The sequence below is a fragment of the Triturus cristatus genome, chromosome 1_2 (genome assembly GCF_964204655.1).
Source record: "Triturus cristatus chromosome 1_2, aTriCri1.1, whole genome shotgun sequence".
NCBI classification, from domain to species: Eukaryota; Metazoa; Chordata; class Amphibia; order Caudata; family Salamandridae; genus Triturus; species Triturus cristatus.
The window spans coordinates 1,135,252,081-1,135,270,290 of record NC_140580.1 but is presented as its reverse complement, the minus strand read 5'-3'; the positions used below and the strand labels follow the sequence as shown (position 1 = coordinate 1,135,270,290).

General features: G+C 45.2%; 1 long non-coding RNA gene across 2 annotated transcripts in view; it reads left to right on the top strand.

Moving 5' to 3' along the window:
• Positions 1 to 207: 207 nt before the first annotated feature.
• Positions 208 to 18,210, top strand: part of LOC146868824 (uncharacterized) — a 154,976-nt gene continuing 136,973 nt past the window's right edge. The window contains exon 1 of one of the 2 annotated variants that reach the window (XR_014965010.1): positions 208 to 553. This is a non-coding gene — a long non-coding RNA (uncharacterized LOC146868824). Of the gene's footprint in view, positions 554 to 636; positions 698 to 18,210 lie in introns of those variants that run through there. The other variant, XR_014965004.1, reaches the window with a different exon arrangement.

The window sequence follows — 18,210 nt, the reverse complement described above, 5'->3', positions numbered from 1 at the left end:
GCTGCCTTTCTCCGAGGCATTTCTCGGAGAAAGGCGGTGGTGTCTTCCGGTGTCCTCTTCACTGTACGAGTGCTGCCTGCTGCCTTGCCTAAAAAAAAAAAAACACACACAAAAACGTTGTCATCGCGGTGGTGTCCTCTTCACTGTACGAAAAAAACACAAAAACTTTGTCATCGCGGTCAGCTTCGGCAGCGCATGTTTATTTACTTAATTGCACAAGCCCGGTCCGCTTCGGCCGTGCTGGTTTAAACACACACAAAAACGTTGTCATCGCGGTGGTGTCCTCTTCAGTGTACGAAAAAAACACAAAAACGTTGTCATCGCGGTCAGCTTCGGCAGCGCATGTTTATTTACTTAATTGCTCAAGCCCGGTCCGCTTCAGCCGTGCTGGTTTTCTCCAGCTGCAGGTCACAGCGAGGCTCCCAAGCAAGGGGTGGGGGAAGCAGCGGTGGCAACATGACGTTTCTGGCTCTACAAATTTAACAGGACCTAAACGGAAAAGAGCGCAAGCGGGACCGAGACACACAAGGAGGTGAACTGTGTGCAGTGAGAGGTGGGTGCTGCTTGCTGCTGCCACACGCAGATCATGTGACGCTGTTCTTTAATTTATTTGCTTAACACGCATGCACAGGAGGCGTGGCCTTTTCCTACTTCTGTCGATGCCGTGACTCCTGCAACACTGAACAGAAAAGTGTAGGTTAGTAAAGCGCCGCCATCCTTCTCTTGGTGGAACTGGGAGGGTGCAGGGCTTCTTCGATGCTGCCAATAACTTAATTTACATGGCCTGAAAACATAATATGCCCTGATGTCTCTCTCTTATGTCTGGAATTTGCCAGATCAACTAGTTATGAAAAGTGTTAGGCAGAGCGGTGTGTTCCTCAAACAACAGAAAAGCCAAGCAATAATGCACATATGCAATGGTTGCGCGCGTAATGTTTACAATATGCGTGGCTCGCACCTTTTGTTTCATTGACGAGTGCTCTTGAGTTTTTTTCGATTTTATCTTTTGTATTGCCTTGCCAAACAATAAAACCTGAGGGCAAGCAAAACAGGCGCATTTCCTCATTGATGCGTCGGAGACATCACGGATTTGCAAGCCCATATGTAGGAGCATTAATTGGATTTATGATGATCACTTTAGAGAAATGGTGTGGACATTTACCCTCTTTAAAAACACTGCACGGCTCCTTCAAACCATTCTTGGCAATGGCGTTACCAGTGATGTGCTAAGGCCTTCCAAGATTAGAGCAGCCAGCTTAGTGAATGTGAAAGGCAAACAAGGGGAGAGCTTTTCTTGTTCAGGATGCTAAATAGTGCCATGGAAACAGAAATGGCAAAGGCAGTTAACAGCAATCAGCAGACACCAGATGAACAGCGAATCAAGGACACTGATGTCAGCATGATTACGTATATTGCTATTGGATTTCCTTTGCGTTAAATCGTGCCTTAACAGTAAAAACAAGCATTTACAATGCAACGGTCTCGGCATTGTTAAAGTTAGAGCTATTGGCATTGCTCATGACAATGCCGTTTCTTTAAATGTTTTAAAAACAAAAACATAAACAAAAATAATGTCATGAGCAATGCCAATAGCTCTAACTTTACCAATGCCGAGACCATTGCATTGTAAATGCTTGTTGTGTGTGGGTGAGCATGCGCGCTGAGCTGCAGAGTGGCCCCATGATATTGATAACTTGTTTTATTTTGCAAGTGGAGCCTTGCTTTCCTGCAGCCTGGACATTTCAGAATAGCATCGCTTTCCGTCCCTAACCCCTCGCAGCTTATTTATTTGTTGGTTTGTGAGTTGAGGAAGATGATCTATCTGATGCTTTTCTTTTCACATTCTTGCCGATCTTCCTGCGTGTTTTCCTTCTTTCAGGGGGAGACGGGGAGAGGGCTTTTCCTAATGGAAAGAATGCAGGGCGTGTGACTGAAGAATGTTTTGTTCTGAGCTAGTTAAGGTGCTATAATGGACGTTTCTTCCAACGTTTTAATGCAGTGACCGTACCTGAGTCAAATTATTTATTAGGCCTAATTACTTTCACATTCGGCCATTGCTTGTTATACACTTGTTTTGTTTTCTTCTCTTTCGTAGTTAGGGAAATGTGATGGTGAAAGGCAGCACGAGTACATTTAAAGTGTAACATTTGCTTGAGTTTTCGTCTGTCCTTGTGCTTTCATTTCGCACCCTCTTTTATTTGTTTGCAAAGCGCTCTGATACCCACGGGTCTCGCCAGCGCTATATAAAGCTTTATAAATAAAAACTCGGGCGCACTTCAAATTACAAGAACGGTTCTGTTTCTGGCCAGTCCCGATCACTGACCCTTGGAAACACTCTCTGCTCACTCCCAGCTCAGCACATCCAACTCTTCCCTCAGTCCACAGCACAGAGAAGCCGATTTAAAGGGGGCGCCGTTTTTCCACAGAAATTGCGTGCACTTCGCCCCGGAATCAGACTTGGCACCAAGATAACAGGCCACAGACATGCCTCATAGCTGAAAATAAAATAAATGCAAGTCCAGTCTGGTCAGTAGATAAAGCTCTCTACCAGGTTTTATTGTTGTAGCCCTCTCCATGGATGTTTCACGGGAGCCATTTCAATCAAATGCTAGATGTGTACTCTGTTTTCAGCTGCAAGAATTTCCCTGAAACAAAACATGAGCCTAAACGTCTGACTGTTGCATGTGGGCACTGATAGGGCTGATAAGGAAGAGTGATTATGGCAATAAAGGAGGCCTGTGCGAATTCTGTAGCATTCACTGCTTGTGAATAAGCACATTATATGCGTGCTCTCCCCCTTTACTTTTGAAAATGTATCCATGTGTTAAGACGTCCGAAATGGCCGCAAGGAAGCTCTACAAATAGTGCTCCGGAGAAGCACTAATTTCTGTTATTTATTAACAAAATAAACAGATACACATTTGTGTAGCACCCAAATCAGATTTCTAAGAAACTACCGTTGTGAAACCAACACACTTGGGGGCATATTAACAACGAGGCGATACAAAATTATCGCCGCTTTTGCGGCCGTTTTCGGCCGAAAAGCGGCGATAATTTTATCGCATTATTTACAAGGGCACGCTATCGCGTGTTTCCTTGAATCAGCTCCTGTTTAGTTCACGCCTCACTTTGCATCTCCAATGAGATGCAAAGTAGGCGTTCCCTGCAAAAACTAAGGGAAAATGATCTTTAACTGCCCTACTCCGTATTTACAATACGGCCCAGGACACCCTTAGCGATGTAAAATACAGCGTTAACCACTGTTATCGCCGGTATTTTACATCTGCTAATTTTCATGACTACCCTATCTATGACATGGGAGGTGGATTCAGTGGCTGAATCCACATCTCCCTATCATCAAGGTTTCTTCTATCGCTGTGGGAATATCGCTGGTTTACCAGCGATATTCCCGCATAACGCCACTTTTGATGTAAAATTTATCGCCCTGGAGTAACGCGTTGTTAATAACGCGTTATCCAGGCGATAAATTACAGCGATAGGCAGCGATAAATATAAAAGCGCTAAGCGCGCTTTGCGATATTTATCGCCGTCTGTTGCTGATATGCCCCCAAGAGCCCCACTGTTCGTTCTCTTGAACCATCAGACTGACACATCTGAAGCAGAGACGTTTTAATGCATGGGCAAAGTGGGCTCTGGCCCAGGGCCCCACCCTTTCAGGGGGCCCCCTGACAGAGTCAGCTATGTTCTCCAGAGTTTTGCCCTAATGACCTTGAGTATTTCTCAAACAGATTGTTTTAAATACGGTTTTCCTTTAATTTATTTTTATGTACCTGATGTGTGAGAGTCTAGTACAGCCATTTTGCAGAGAAATGTTGTGTTTATGTTTCATGCAATATACATGAAAGAATTTTCTTTAAGATCAAAACAAGGCCTAACATATAAGAAATGGGAGGGCATCACAGAGATTATTTGCAGTAATATTGGTGAGCTGCTGCTGTGTTACAATATTGAAAACACACATAACTATCCCTGAGTATTAGATGTAAACAGATTTAGGGCTTTATTTATGAGAAGTGATGCATCGCTGTGTGAAAACAGGGATGCGTCACTTCTTAGCGCGCCCTCCTTGCAACATGATGGATGCGTCATATTTACTGTATGACGCATCATGTTGCAAGGAGTTACAGATACAGCAGTATATCCGACGTATTTGTAGGCGCACAAGTGATGCATTGCTGGGGTGTGTCTGAAAATAGACGCAGCTCCAGTAATGTGTCCCCATGTGAAAGGCCCTGCATCAGTCTTACACCTGCTGTGAGGCAGGTGTAAGATATTGACACATTGGCGTCCTAGAAGTGGCGCACTGAGTTCTCATAGGTTTCAATGCGCCACTTCTACGAGGCTTTTTGCGGGGCAACACCCACCCTGCATACATTATACCTGTTGCAGGTATAATGTGGTGCAGGGGTTTACAAAGTGACGCATCTGCCTAGATGCGTCACTTTGTAAATAGGGCGCAACATGGCACATTTTTTTACGCTGCCAGTGCGTCACAAAACATGGCGCACCAGCAGCATAAAAGGCCCTTAGAATTTGAACGAGTGTTCCTTTGCAATGTCAGGGACCTAATGAAATGAAATAGTGTATTTATCAAAGAGCGCAGCTACTCAGACTAGAGTGTCCTGGCACGTGACAGCGGGAGGAAAGCATGTGTAAAGGTCCTTCCTGAAAGAGTGTAGGTCTGTGGTTAGTCTCAGAGATTCAGGAAGGCTAGTCCACAATTTTGCGCCTAGAAAGCAGAGGGATCTGCCTCAAGTGCGGGCAGGGCATATTTTAGGCACGATGGCCAGGTTGGCATTGGAAGATCTTAGGGGTCTAGATGTTGTGTAGAGATTAACTCGCTTATTTAGGTAGCTGGCTTCTAAGCCGTGGAAAGCTTTAAAGAAGATGGTCATCGCTTTGAAGTCGATCCGTTCTTTTATGCGGAGCCAGTGTAGAGACTTAAGAATAGGTGTCATACTAGATCTGGGTTTAGGTCTCAGGATGGCTCTGGCCGCCGCGTTTTAGGCACTGAATAAGGGATTTGGGAAGACCGAAGTACAAGCTGTTGACATAGTCAAGCTTTGATGTCATCAGAGCCTGCACCGCAATCTTTCTGCCCTCAAGCGGTAACAGTGGCAGGAATTTTTTTAGCATCCAGAGTATGCCAAAGCAAGCGCCAGTTAGATTTTGGATTTGAAAGCGCATGGAGAGTGTCTTGTCTATGACAATTCCTAAGTTTTTGACTTTTTCCTTTTTCGCGGGCGGGGACGGCAGATCTTTTGGCCACCAAGTGCTCCTGTCAGGTGTTTCTGGTTTACTAAAGAAAACAACTTCTTAAGCCAGTTAAAAACCTTTGTGAGGCAAGACCTAATCATTGCCCCGTCAAAGTCGGTTCCTTTTTCACACGTAAAAATCAGCTGAGTGTCATCAGCATAGGAAATAATTTTGGCGCCCTCTTCCTCTACCAGAAATGCACGGGGGATAGATGTATAATAAAAAGGGTAGGACTGAGAATGGAGCCCTGAGGGACACCTACATTCATGGCTGGAACTGGGGATGAGAAAGGGGGGAGCCAGATGTCCTGAGATCTATTTGCCAAGAAGGAAGACATCCATGTTCAGGCAGTCCCCCCAGGCAGATGTTTGCAAGTCTCTCCAGGAGCCTCTCATGTGGGACCGTATCGAAGGCCTCTGACAGATCGAGCAGTATCAATACGTCCTTGCCTCCCTGGTCCAGCTTACCCTTGAGAAATTCAGTCACTGCCAGCAGAGAAGATTCCGTACTGTAGTTAGCCCTAAAACTGGATTGGGACTCATGAAGGAGCTTCCCATTTTCAATGCGTTTTTGGAGAACCTTGTTTACATGCTTCTCTAAAACTTTGGAGAGGGCCATAAGAAGGGAGATTGGCCTGTAGTTGGCAGGGTCCTTCGGGTTGGCATTAGCCTTTTTTATCAGTGGAAGAATCTTAGCATTTTTCCATAATTTCAGCATGTTGTCTGAGGAGAGGGGAGCATTAAAGAGATGGTTTACCATGGGGTTTATGGTGGGAGCTAATAGGTTCAGGATATTCGCTGGACATGGGACGGTAGGAGAGCCAGACTTAATGCTTTGGAGAAGGGTCAGTGACTCTTCAAGCTCAAACTCGGGGAAAACTAGTAAAAGATGAAGGATCCAAGAGGTGAAATTTGCTATTAGAACTAAGGTAGAAGGTCAGTTCTTCCTCTGAGATGTTAGTGAAGGCTTGTTGGATCACAGACCTCTTTTTGTGGAAGATTTGAGCTATTTGCTTAGACCATTCTTCCTTGCATGGCCCTTCCTTTGTGCCGACTTTCGGAGAGGTAAAGGATTTGACTATGCTAAAGATTTCCTTACTCTTATTTTGGGCATTTTTTATCTTGGTTTGAAATAAGTTTTTCTTGGCTGCCTTCACGAGAATGTAATTAGCTTTTAAGTTGTCTTTATACACTTTCCTGTCCTCAGGTAGATAGGATTTACGCCATTTCCGTTCCATTTTTCTACAATTTCTTTTGCTAGATCTGAGGGAATCGTTAAATCATGGAGCTGGTGGGGCCAAACTCTTTGAGGAGCGCGAAACAACCAGTACCGCTGCATCAATGTTGGTTCGGAGCCATGAATCCATTGAGAGGGCGTCCGAGTCAGGGCAGCCAGACAGCTCCGGTGAGGAATGACTGAGGGCGTCTGCGAACATCGGGATGGATACTTTATGGAACGTCCTGTAATTAGGGACCCTCTGCCCTGCGTTAGCCCGAGTGGCTGTGGCAGAGTTGGGAATGACAAATTTTAAGAGGAGGTGGTCAGAACAGATAATGGGAAGAGGTAGGCTTACTGATATGTCAAAGTTGTGAAAGATTTGATCTAGGGTATGACCCTTCTCATGGGTGGCCGAAGAAATAGATGGAAACATGTTGCAGGCCTGCAGAGTCTCCAACAAGGAAATTTTTGAGGGTCTTTTCCATTGTCCATATGTATATTGAAACCTCCCAGAATAAGGCAGTTGTTGTATTTTAAGGCTAGGGAGGTGGTGGCTGTATTAAGCGTACTAATACAATTTCCAATGGCACTGGGAGGTCTGTAAATCAGAAAACCAGCTTAGCTATGATGGGGGGGGGTAAGGTACAGCAGAAGCCTAAGGTCTCTGCACCCTCGATGTTTTCCATCAGGATGGGAGAGCAGTCTAGTTTTTTATTGTAGATTTTGGTGACACCACCCCCTTCCCACTTGGCCGGTCCCTCCTAAGGATTTTATAACCCGTAGGGATGGCCGAGGTGATAGTAGGGTTGGAGGCTTCAGACAGCCAGGTCTCAGTGAGAAATAAAAGATCGGGCTGTTCGTCTAAAAGTAGGCCATAAATGTGTGGTTCATGCTTTTGCATAGAGCACCAATTTTAAAGGATGGCCTTTAAGTCCTCTGTTTTCTTATTGTTTTTACACTTATTGTTGCGTGGGAGGATCTTGGGTATGAGTTTCCTGGGCTGGAGGAGAGACAAGTTGCACTTATTGCATCAAAAGTCTACCTCCAAGCTCAGATCAGCCGCTGTACACTGACATAATGGTAGCCGCCTAAGGCTAAGCAGTTTTTCCCTATTGTAACATAGTGGAAGAAACTCACTGGAGGGGAACTGGGCAGCATGGCCGGCGCTGGACGCATCCGGAACGCCTCCAGGCGCAGACGGGCTTGCCTTTGGTGCGCCATCGGCGCGCCCGCTGCGCGCGTCCTTTTGCATCGGGAATATATAGGCTAATACCAATGATGCAAACTGGATCGCTAACACAGCTGAGGAAGTGGAAACTGAGTGGGCAGTAGTGTGGAGCCCGATAGTAGCCCCAGCCCTCCGCACAATCGGCGTATCAGCCGTGGCGGACCAGGACTGGAAGAAAAGCGAGATGCGAATTGAAGCAGACAAGGAGGTGTAAGCAAGCAGAATCAAGTAAAGTGCAAGTGCGCATAGGTAGGAGAAATTGTTAAAGAGCACAGAGTAATTAAGACACACATATACAATTTTAAAAGTATTAAAAACATAGTAGCATGGCAGGAAACACTAAGTCCTATCACTGTCAGCTGCGCGCATCTGTTTGCATCGGGAATATGTAGGCTAATGCCTATGATGAAAACTGGATCACTAACACAGCTGAGGAAGCGGAAACTGTGTGGGAAACAGGGGCCCAAATTGGAACATAAATTCAAAGTTGTTATGAACAGGGGCCCCCAAAATATGTTTGGCCCAGGGCCCCCAAAATCCTTAAGATGTCCCTGATCTGAAGCACTGTCCATAGCACACTGACACACACACACTCACTGCACCCTGCACTGAATCCTATTTCTGCATTCTTAATATACTTCTGCAAGTCATTCATACACTGGCACACTTTAAATCCGTATAGAAAGCAATGCATAGCATATTGTGGCAACTAGCTTATACACACATCCACTTGGCTTGCAGACACTACACCTCAACACCTTACTCCAACAAACGGCAAACAAATACAAATGCCTACGCCACCTAGAACCCAATGCAATGAAGAGTACACTTGGCTTTACCACACCCTCTAGATAGGTCTGAGCTCTTAAAAGCTCTTTTCTAGTCTTATAAAGTCTTTTAGGTACATCTAGGCTAAACATGCATGTCACCATTTGGGGTGCATCTGCGGTTAAAATCTACTGTGACACCTCACCTATTGATCATTTTTGCTATTAACTATCATGTGGCACTTTATATACTCTTGAAATATCACCAGTCCCAAAAATCTGCATAAGTGACAAGTCAAATAGGCATAATTTCTAATTATGCGCTTTTGGCTGGTGCTATCATCTCACCACACCAAGTTCCCAGTCCTATTTACTTTCCATTCTGCAGAGGTCTGGTAAAAATAGTGCAATTTGTTAAGTATTACATCCCATAATGTTTGTGTAAGTTACCAGATCTTTAGCTGCCACGAAACACTTAACCATAGTATGGTCCTCCAGAATAAGGTCAAGACACACAACCAACCACAACCAACCACAACCAACCACACACACACAACCACACACACAACCACACACACAACCAGTGGCAACCACACACACAACCACACACACAACCACGCACACAACCACGCACACAACCACGCACACAACCACACACAACCACACACACACCCACACCCACCCAACCACACACACACACACACACAACCACAATCACACACACAACCAAACACACACACAACCACACACACACACACAACCACACACACACAATCTTAAACACAACCTCAAACACACACACAACCACACACACAACCACACACACACAACCACACAACAACACACACACAATCACACAAACAACCACACAACACACAAACTAACACACAACACACACACAACAACACACACACAACCAAGCACACAACCACGCACACAACCATGCACACAACCATACATACAACCACACACACAAACACACACACTCAATCAACCACACACACTCACACAACCACACATACACAACACATACACACACAACCACACACACAACCAACCACACAACCAACCACAACACCACACACACAACCACACACACAACCACACACATAACCAACCACACAACCACACACACTCAACCATACACAACCAATCACACACACACAACCACAACACAACCACAACCACACCCCCAACCACACCCCCAACCACACCCAACCACACCAAACCACACCCAACCACACCAAACCACACACAACCACACACAACCACACATACACACAACCACACACACACAACCACACACACACAACCACACACACACAACCACACACACACACAACCACACACGCACACAACCACACACGCACACAACCACACACGCACACAACCACACACACACACAACCACACACATAACCAACCACACAACCACACACACACAACCATACACAACCAATCACACACACACAACCACAACACAACCACAACCACACCCCCAACCACACCCCCAACCACACCCAACCACACCCAACCACACCAAACCACACACAACCACACACAACCACACATACACACAACCACACACACACAACCACACACACACAACCACACACACACAACCACACACACACACAACCACACATGCACACAACCACACACGCACACAACCACACACGCACACAACCACACACGCACACAACCACACACACACACTCACAACCACACACACACTCACAACCATACACACACAACCACATAACCACACACACAACCACACACAACCACACATGCACAAAACCACACACACACACAACCACACACACACACAACCACAAACAATTTTTTGGGCTGTCAGCATAAATAGGCTGTCACCAAACACGATGAACACCTCGGGAAAGTTTAGGAAGTCACCCTCAACTTTGAAACCACTTGCTGTTGCAGAGTGTGTGCCGTACACATAGCAATACCTTGACACAGCGGACTGTTGCAAGGAATGCTTTGAGCCTCGGAGGCTGACAGACTTCAGCCTGTGCATTAGTTCACCCCGACTTGGCGCTGCATGTAAACAGGGTGCCCACTGTCCAGCATGAAGTGAGACATTGTGATCGGGGCTGGAGATGCTATTTAGCAATCTGCTTAGAACACTGTGTTTCATTTATGGCATTAAACATAAAGGAGCACTGGCAACGCTGATAAACTGGATTTCATTTTGAGTAGTGACTAAAACTTTAAAAAACCTTCAGTACTGAAACAAGTGCAATAGGTCTTGCATTTGCAAAAGTTTAAGCTATTAGCATTGTTCATGACAATGCCTTTTTATCTATTTTATAAAACAAACACATAAATAAATGTCATTATCATTTACAATGCCAATAGCTAATGTTGCATTATTATTAGCAATGCCAACTGCTCACACTTTTATAATGCGAGACCTATTGCATTGCAAATGCTTGTTAATGACTCCAGACAGCATGTTCACCCTTCCCTGGGGAGGCTGCTGTTGTGTCACTTCCCAAGAAAGATAAAGAGCCACTTCTTGATTACTATCGCACCCCCTCTCCAAGCTCAATGCAGATTATAAGATCTTGAATCCTCACTTGTTCTCTCGTTCATCCAGACCAAATAGGCTTTATCCCTATGCGCACCACTATGCTTAATATTTGGCAATTGTTTCTGGCCTTGGACCATCGGGAATTCGTCCTGCCAGAAGCACTGTTTGTCTCGATAGATATTTGGAAGATGTTCGATTCGCTCTGTTGGGACTATGCTTAGCATGGGCTTGGGTCGACCATTTGTGCGATGGACAAAGTTGTTTACACTGATCCTCTGGCTCAGATTTGGGCTGGAACCTTGATCTCAGAGGCCTTTCCAGTGGAGCCGGGTACTTGGCAGGGTTGCCCCCTGTCAGCTCTTTTATTTGCATTGGCCATCGAACCTTTTGTCTGTCCGGGCCGCCGGGACTATACCATCAAGGCCTTAGTATTTACCTCTACTTGTACTTGCCTCTCTCTGTATGCGCATGATATGTTGTTATATCTTAAGGGGAGGGATACCTTCCTCCTGGGAGCGGTCTCGGCTTGGTCGGACTTTGGGACCCACTTGGAACTCGAGGTCAATTGGAATAAGTCTGTGTTTATCCCTTGATGCTCCTCCATGTGGCCCTATCTCCACAGCTCCAACTCTGCAATGGGAACATGATACTGTTCAGTGTCTAGGATTTGCCGTTTACCACTCCCCAGACTTGTATGCAGGGAATTTCGGATGTGTGCTGCCTGGGTTGCGTTGCTCCGTTGCCTTCTGGTCTACCTTGCCTTTATCAGTGCATCTTCTCTATTTCTTTGCTGCTCTCCCAGCGGCCTCAAAAATTCTTTCGGGAGCTTGATGGTTTGTTTCTTTCGCTTTACTGAGGCTCCTCACGTTTTCATGTGGCCTCTGGAAATTGCACCAGCCAGTGAGTGAGGGAGGCTTAGCTGCACCCGACCTAGACCCCATTTGGCGGCACATCTTCAATTGGTGACCGGTTGGCAGGCCTCTTTGTGGGATGGTGTGGGAGCTGCTGAGTGTGGCTCTCCCACTACGGATTGTCTCTTGGGTTTCCTACTGAAGCCTACACAAGTATCTAGAGTGCAGACATCGGAAGAGTACCTTATGTTTGAGCTCCTTCTTTACTTTGAACTCGGTCTCGACCCCGTATAGTCGTGAACTCCCTCTATGGTAATACGACATCGAGGGTGCCAGGGGAGATGGTTGGGTCTCCATGAGTGGCCAGCGGCAGGGATTGATGTCCTGGGAGATCTTTTTGCAGGAGAGAACTGTGCCCTTTCTCTGACCTCCGGGAGTTTTGTGATATCCTGGCAGGCTAATTCATTCTTCATGGAGCTTTGACTCATAAGAAACAGGAGTGGTGGGGTGCCGGAGTTGCCGAACGTCCAGAGCATGACTTCCTATGTCGCTTCCTCATTCGAACAAAAGTGGTCATATTACTGTATGGGGCCTTTTGGAGGGCATAGGGCCAGCTCTCTGGACCCTTAGGTCATGTTGGGAGGCAGACTTCAGGATGCCTCTCTCTGATTCCATCTAGAGCAAGATATTGGACTCTTGTCCTAAAGTATTTCAACATGCCCACTTCAAACTCATTCAATTCTTTCACTTACATCGCCCCTATCTGACTTCGCGAAGCATGCATGCTATGTTCCCAGATGCGACCTCGGAGTGTCCCTGGTATGCCACTGGAGACGTGGATTCTTTTCATGTGGTCTGGTCCTCCCTGCTCCTGTAGCCCTATTTGACGACAGTCCTTCAGGTGGTTCAGGGGGCCACGGTTAGGGAATTCCCCTTGTGCCCAACGTTATGCTTACTGGGCCTTCATGAATGTTCAGCGGCTAGGAAAGTTACCAATAGATTTCTAGATCTGGCCTAGATCCTCACCCACAGGCAACTGACTATGAGTTAGAAGTCCACCCGGGGGCCCAAAACATATTGCTGGTGGTCGGAACTGAGTAGGTGGGCAGACTGTGAGCAGGAGGCATTTTTCCCTGAAGAGGCTTGGGGAGTCCGTGAGATACCGATACTGCCTGCATGGGATAACATTCTCTTGGCTTGTGTGGATCGAGGGGGACTGGTGTTGATGGTGTTGATGGATGATTCTCCATTTGAAGACTCCGAGCAGGCTTTGGGCACTGGAGCGATGAGTCCGGCCTCAAGTAATACCCCCTTATTGTCCTTAGCACTCTTTCTTTCATTGCTCTACCTATTTTATCCATCTTTGATGGGGGCCCTAGAGGTCTGCATTTGGGAGGTGTGTGGTGAGGGGATGACATTGCTTGCCCAACCCCATTTGGTGTTCCTTGTACTCCTGTGTCTTTTTAGTCCTTTCTTGGAGGATGCATTGCCATGCAAGAGTATGCTGTTTCTGTTATTGCTTCAAACTGTACAGTGATTGTGTTGACTGATCACATTTGTCTTGTCTCTGAGTGAAACCTGCCGGCATTGTTAGTTTTGCTTTGATGTGATGTGCTATAAACTCAATAAAAATATTTTCCCCAAAAGAGGGGGCATATTTACAACGGGGCGATAAAAAATTATCGCAGCTTTAGCGGCCGTTTTCGGCCGAAAAGCGGCGATAATTTTATCGCTATATTAGCACGGTCACGCTAACGCGTGAAACCTTACTTTAGCATGGGGATTTCTAACGCCCAGCTTTGCATCTCTAATGAGATGCAAAGTGGGCGTTTCTGACCTGACATGATAGGAGAAATGTCGCTAAGCGACATTTCTCCTATCATCAAGCCCCACGCTATGAAGCATAGCGTCAGGAAAAGTAGCGATAACACCTGTTATCGCTACTTTCCTAACACCTGCTTCAGGACTGACTTAGCCATGATATCCTATGGAAGGAGGATATCATGGCTACGTTTGTGAGTCCCTATCAACAAGCTAACGTGAGATTATCGCTGGGTTTCCAGCGATAATCTCACGTTAGCCAGTTAGCGCTAGGATTTTTATCGCTGATGAGCTAAGCGTTGCTAATAGCACGCAATCTCAGCGATAAAAATCGGCGCTAGCCGGCAATAATTATCCGAGCGCTAAGTGCGCTCAGCGATAATTATCGCCGGGTGTTGTTGATATGCCCCCAAGTTGGTAAAAATCAGTGCTATTAAAAATGCGTTTATTCACTCAACTGCATTGAGGCCATATTCTAGAATTACCTTCATCTCACTAGTTATTACAAACTTGGCCCTGCAAAATTGTGATTTCATTTTTAAAAAGGGTGATTAATGTTGTGCCAGTTTTGGAGAGCTCCGAACCCCAGTTTAATCAATTGATGCCACCCCAAAAAAAAAGTCAATGTTGGTTGCTAAACTGGGTCCCTATAATTAGATCTATCAGGGGAATCCCAATTATATAGTTGTCTCATTTGGAAAGGGATGATGAGCAGTAAAATTGTTTAGGGTTCGGCTATTAACCCCCATGTTTTTCAGCCAAACAATGATCTATCTAGATGGAGCTGGGTGGCACGTGTCCTGAATTGTGCCCATCCTATGCTAAAAAATGGCAAGTTGTTAATGTAGCTGCTGTGGCCATATCCTCTCTTGGAATATGGCTGGGCTGGGACATGATGACACGATGAAGCAAAATTAAATATTTTGAAGTATTTTAACCCACTAATTGTATATTTACAAGAAACATGGTTGTCTACTGATTTCGGCGAGGGGATAATAAATTTCCCCATATCACCGTCCACTGTTTTTTAATACCATGCAGTTACCCTTATCATAAAAATTTAGTTTGGCAACTGTAATGGTTTTTAAATTTCACTTTGGGCCCCCACTTAGTTTAGAAGTGCATCCCTGTCGTCAGGTGAATGCCCACCCTCTATCAAACCAAGTTTTTAGAGGGCGAGGACGGCCGATGATGAAGCATGACACCAGGTGGTGTGTGAGGCCAGTCCGTAACTTTTTGTGAGATGTCTACACTCACAAGTCAACCTTGAGCACCTTTAGGTCAAAATACCAGGATCTGCATCATTTGTGTATAACAGTTTGTGTTGGAGGCTGACCTGCTCTTGGCAACCGGTGCCTCTAGTTCTCTTCCCCAGTTAAAGCCTGGGGCTAGTGTGGTCACACGTCTACTGATTTCACCTGTACTGATTCTTTTGTAATCTTTTGTAGCACGAAGCACTCTGTAAGGGGCCACTCTAGCTAGTGGGGGGGAGGGGGGGGGATTTTACTAAAGAGCACTATAAATTTGAATCAGGAGGTTTTTAGTCATTCTTTAAACATATGTATTTGTATGAAGTTGGCTTGCCAGGATGTAAGAGGTGAGCCATCTATCCTTTTGCTAGGAAACGTGTATCTTCCTCTGGGTAAATCGTATGACCATTTGGTGAGTCAACTTTTCACCTTTGTCTTTAATAGTAGTATGACTGAAGATTGCCCCCTGGCAATCATTATGGAGGATTTAAATGCAAAGGTTTCAAATTCTGCTTCCTCGATCTTGCTAGGATCCAAAAAGATGAAGTGTGGTCTATTCCATGATTTCCTTGCCAGACATAATTAAAACAGACAAGCGTGGCTTCCTTTTATTGGAAGGAAGTGTGATTTGGTCATCCTAACTGGTAGGTCCCCAGCTGGCGAGCCCGCCCCTATACTTGTCACTCTTGTTTCAGGAAGATTATATTACACTATATGATGTTTGGGGCTGGTTTGAACCTTTCTTTGTTTCTTACTAACTTGAGTGACCATAGTACAGTGGGCATGGCACTGGTCTTTAACATTCAGGAATTATCACTTGGAAATCCCTCATTTAGTGAGGTTGGTTTTAATAGGTCTAATGGTATTGGGCAGCTAAGAATACCAAGTTGTTACGTTCTAAAATTCAAAGGGTACGCTATGGGCAGGGCGGAGAACCCGGATTGCCTTAGATGCCACACAGAACTCTGGCGAATGTACCAGGATTCAAACGTATTGGAATATGGTAGTGCAGGAATTAAACAGTAAATTAGGGGCTCAGCTTGAGATGGAACCTCGATACCTCTCCCAACTGAGGTATATCTCCTGCGACATAAGCTGATGTTGGTTCACCTGGGATTGACAGTAGCTAAAAAAGATATAGCTCGCTACTGGGGTGCACCCCAGCTCCCTACACTCCAGGAATGGAGAAATTGTCTAAATCTGTACATGGTAGCAGAGAAAGTGACGTATGCGGCAAGGGGGTGTCTTCGAAGGTTTCGCAAGATTTGGACTCCATGGTTACAGTACTATGGTTTGGAACTAGGCCCAGAGGGAGAGGGACCAGATCTGGCATTGGGAGAACCGGGACAAGAGCCTTAAAACCCGTATTGTCTGACCTACTGTGGGTAACGCTGGTTGACTCTAATGTGAGCCTCAGCACATGCATATCTGTAACATTGCGAAATCTGATTGAGCTCTCTTTCAGAGGAAGTGTTGTACTATTCTCTGTCTTACACAGAGCGTGTTCTTTTATTCAATGTTTACAAGCAAAAAAATATATATTTGTAAAAAAATAAACAACTTCAAAGTGTATGTATTAGATCCACTGACACCCCCTGGGATGAAGCTATATCTGTTTTTGGAAGTCATATGGATGGTTTTTGTAACTCAGGGTCTAAGGCTGTAAACAGCTAAAAAGAGTAATCTGAAATTGAAGATGCTAAATCAGGAGATGCATTTTCTGATAAGGAGTCAGCACTTGCGGATTTCTTAAGACAGAAATAAATCAATCACCTTAAACGTATTATGACATAAGGTGCAAGAACATAAGAGCGAATGTGATGCCAAATGGATCAATTCAAGAGAAGCAGTGCATTCAGGGGGGTCAAGAAAGTATGCCATTTGGTGGCTGAGTATTGTGACTCAAGGGTGGTAACACAAGCTATCTCCATCCCAGAAAATGTTTGGGTGAGGTATATTTCTAACTAGTATAGTAGCAATTCCAGTGACGTTGATCCGGTGGTGTCTAGCATAGAGGTAGAATGGTTGAAAGATACGGCGCTCCTTTTCAAGTAGAGATTGTTGGTTTTATGAAAAATGCTTGAACCTCTGGTGCACCAGAGATTCTTATTGCTGTTATTAAAATGGAAACAGCAGCACAGGATTGTGTTTTAGTCCACTTTTTGAATATTGCTATCCATCAGGATTGATTCCTTCTTCTTGGAGGGGCAGCATTATTATAACGCTCTATAAAAAAGAGCCCTAGATCTTCTCCTGCTAGTTTCAGACAGATAGCATAACTTGATTCAACAGGTAAACTCTTTGCGAGGAGTTTACTCTCCCATTTACAACATTGGGTGCAAGAAAGGAACATTATTCCCCCTGAACAAGTGAGTGGAACCATAGTACGATCAATAATATTGCTGTCCTTCAAGCGAATATTTAGAAAGAGCCACTTTCTCGGTGTCTGCCAGTGTACGCGGCCTTCATTGATTTCTCCACAGTGTTCGATAGAATAGATTGGCGAACACTGTGGAGAAAGCTCTCTGGTTTGAGTGTTCTGCACCATCTTCTAAGGCTTATTATGGACCTCCCCTCTGATACCTGGTACCAGGTCCTTCTGGGAGGAAATCAAGGTTTCTCCAGTAATGTTACAACTCAGAATGGTTTAAAACAGGGCTGATTGTTGGCCCCCCTGTTGTTTTTTCTACCAGGTAGGTTAGGGCAGGTGCACGGTGATCCACCAAAAAATGATGTTTGCTGTATGCTGATGATGTGTCTTTAATGGACCTAACTCCCATTGGCTTACAACATTGTCTTACCGCCTTTGTGAATTTTACAGGAGGCCACTTTTTTTAAGATACACATATCAAAAAGTAAACATTTCACTTTCTGTAAGAAAGGTTCAAGAGCAAGGGGAAAGTTTACTTGGGGGATAACAAAGTAGAAAAAGTGTACTTGGGCAAAATCTTTTCTATTAGTGGATGGGGTGATGATCATGTTAATGTTTGTTCAACTAGAGCCCATTCTCAGGAAAAATGCCCTCAATAGAAGGTATATTATTATTATTATTATTAATAATTAACACTTCTTAAGCGCATAGCTACCCTGAGGCCTCCCAGCGCTAGCAGCAGAACAGGGGGAGGGACAGGTGGCTCACAAGTTAGTATTCTGGAACAGGTTTTAAGACGCTTTCGGAAGGTGAGATTGTGAGTCTCTGAGCGCAGGGGAAGGGCATTCCAAAGCCTAGCTATGCTGTAAGAGAA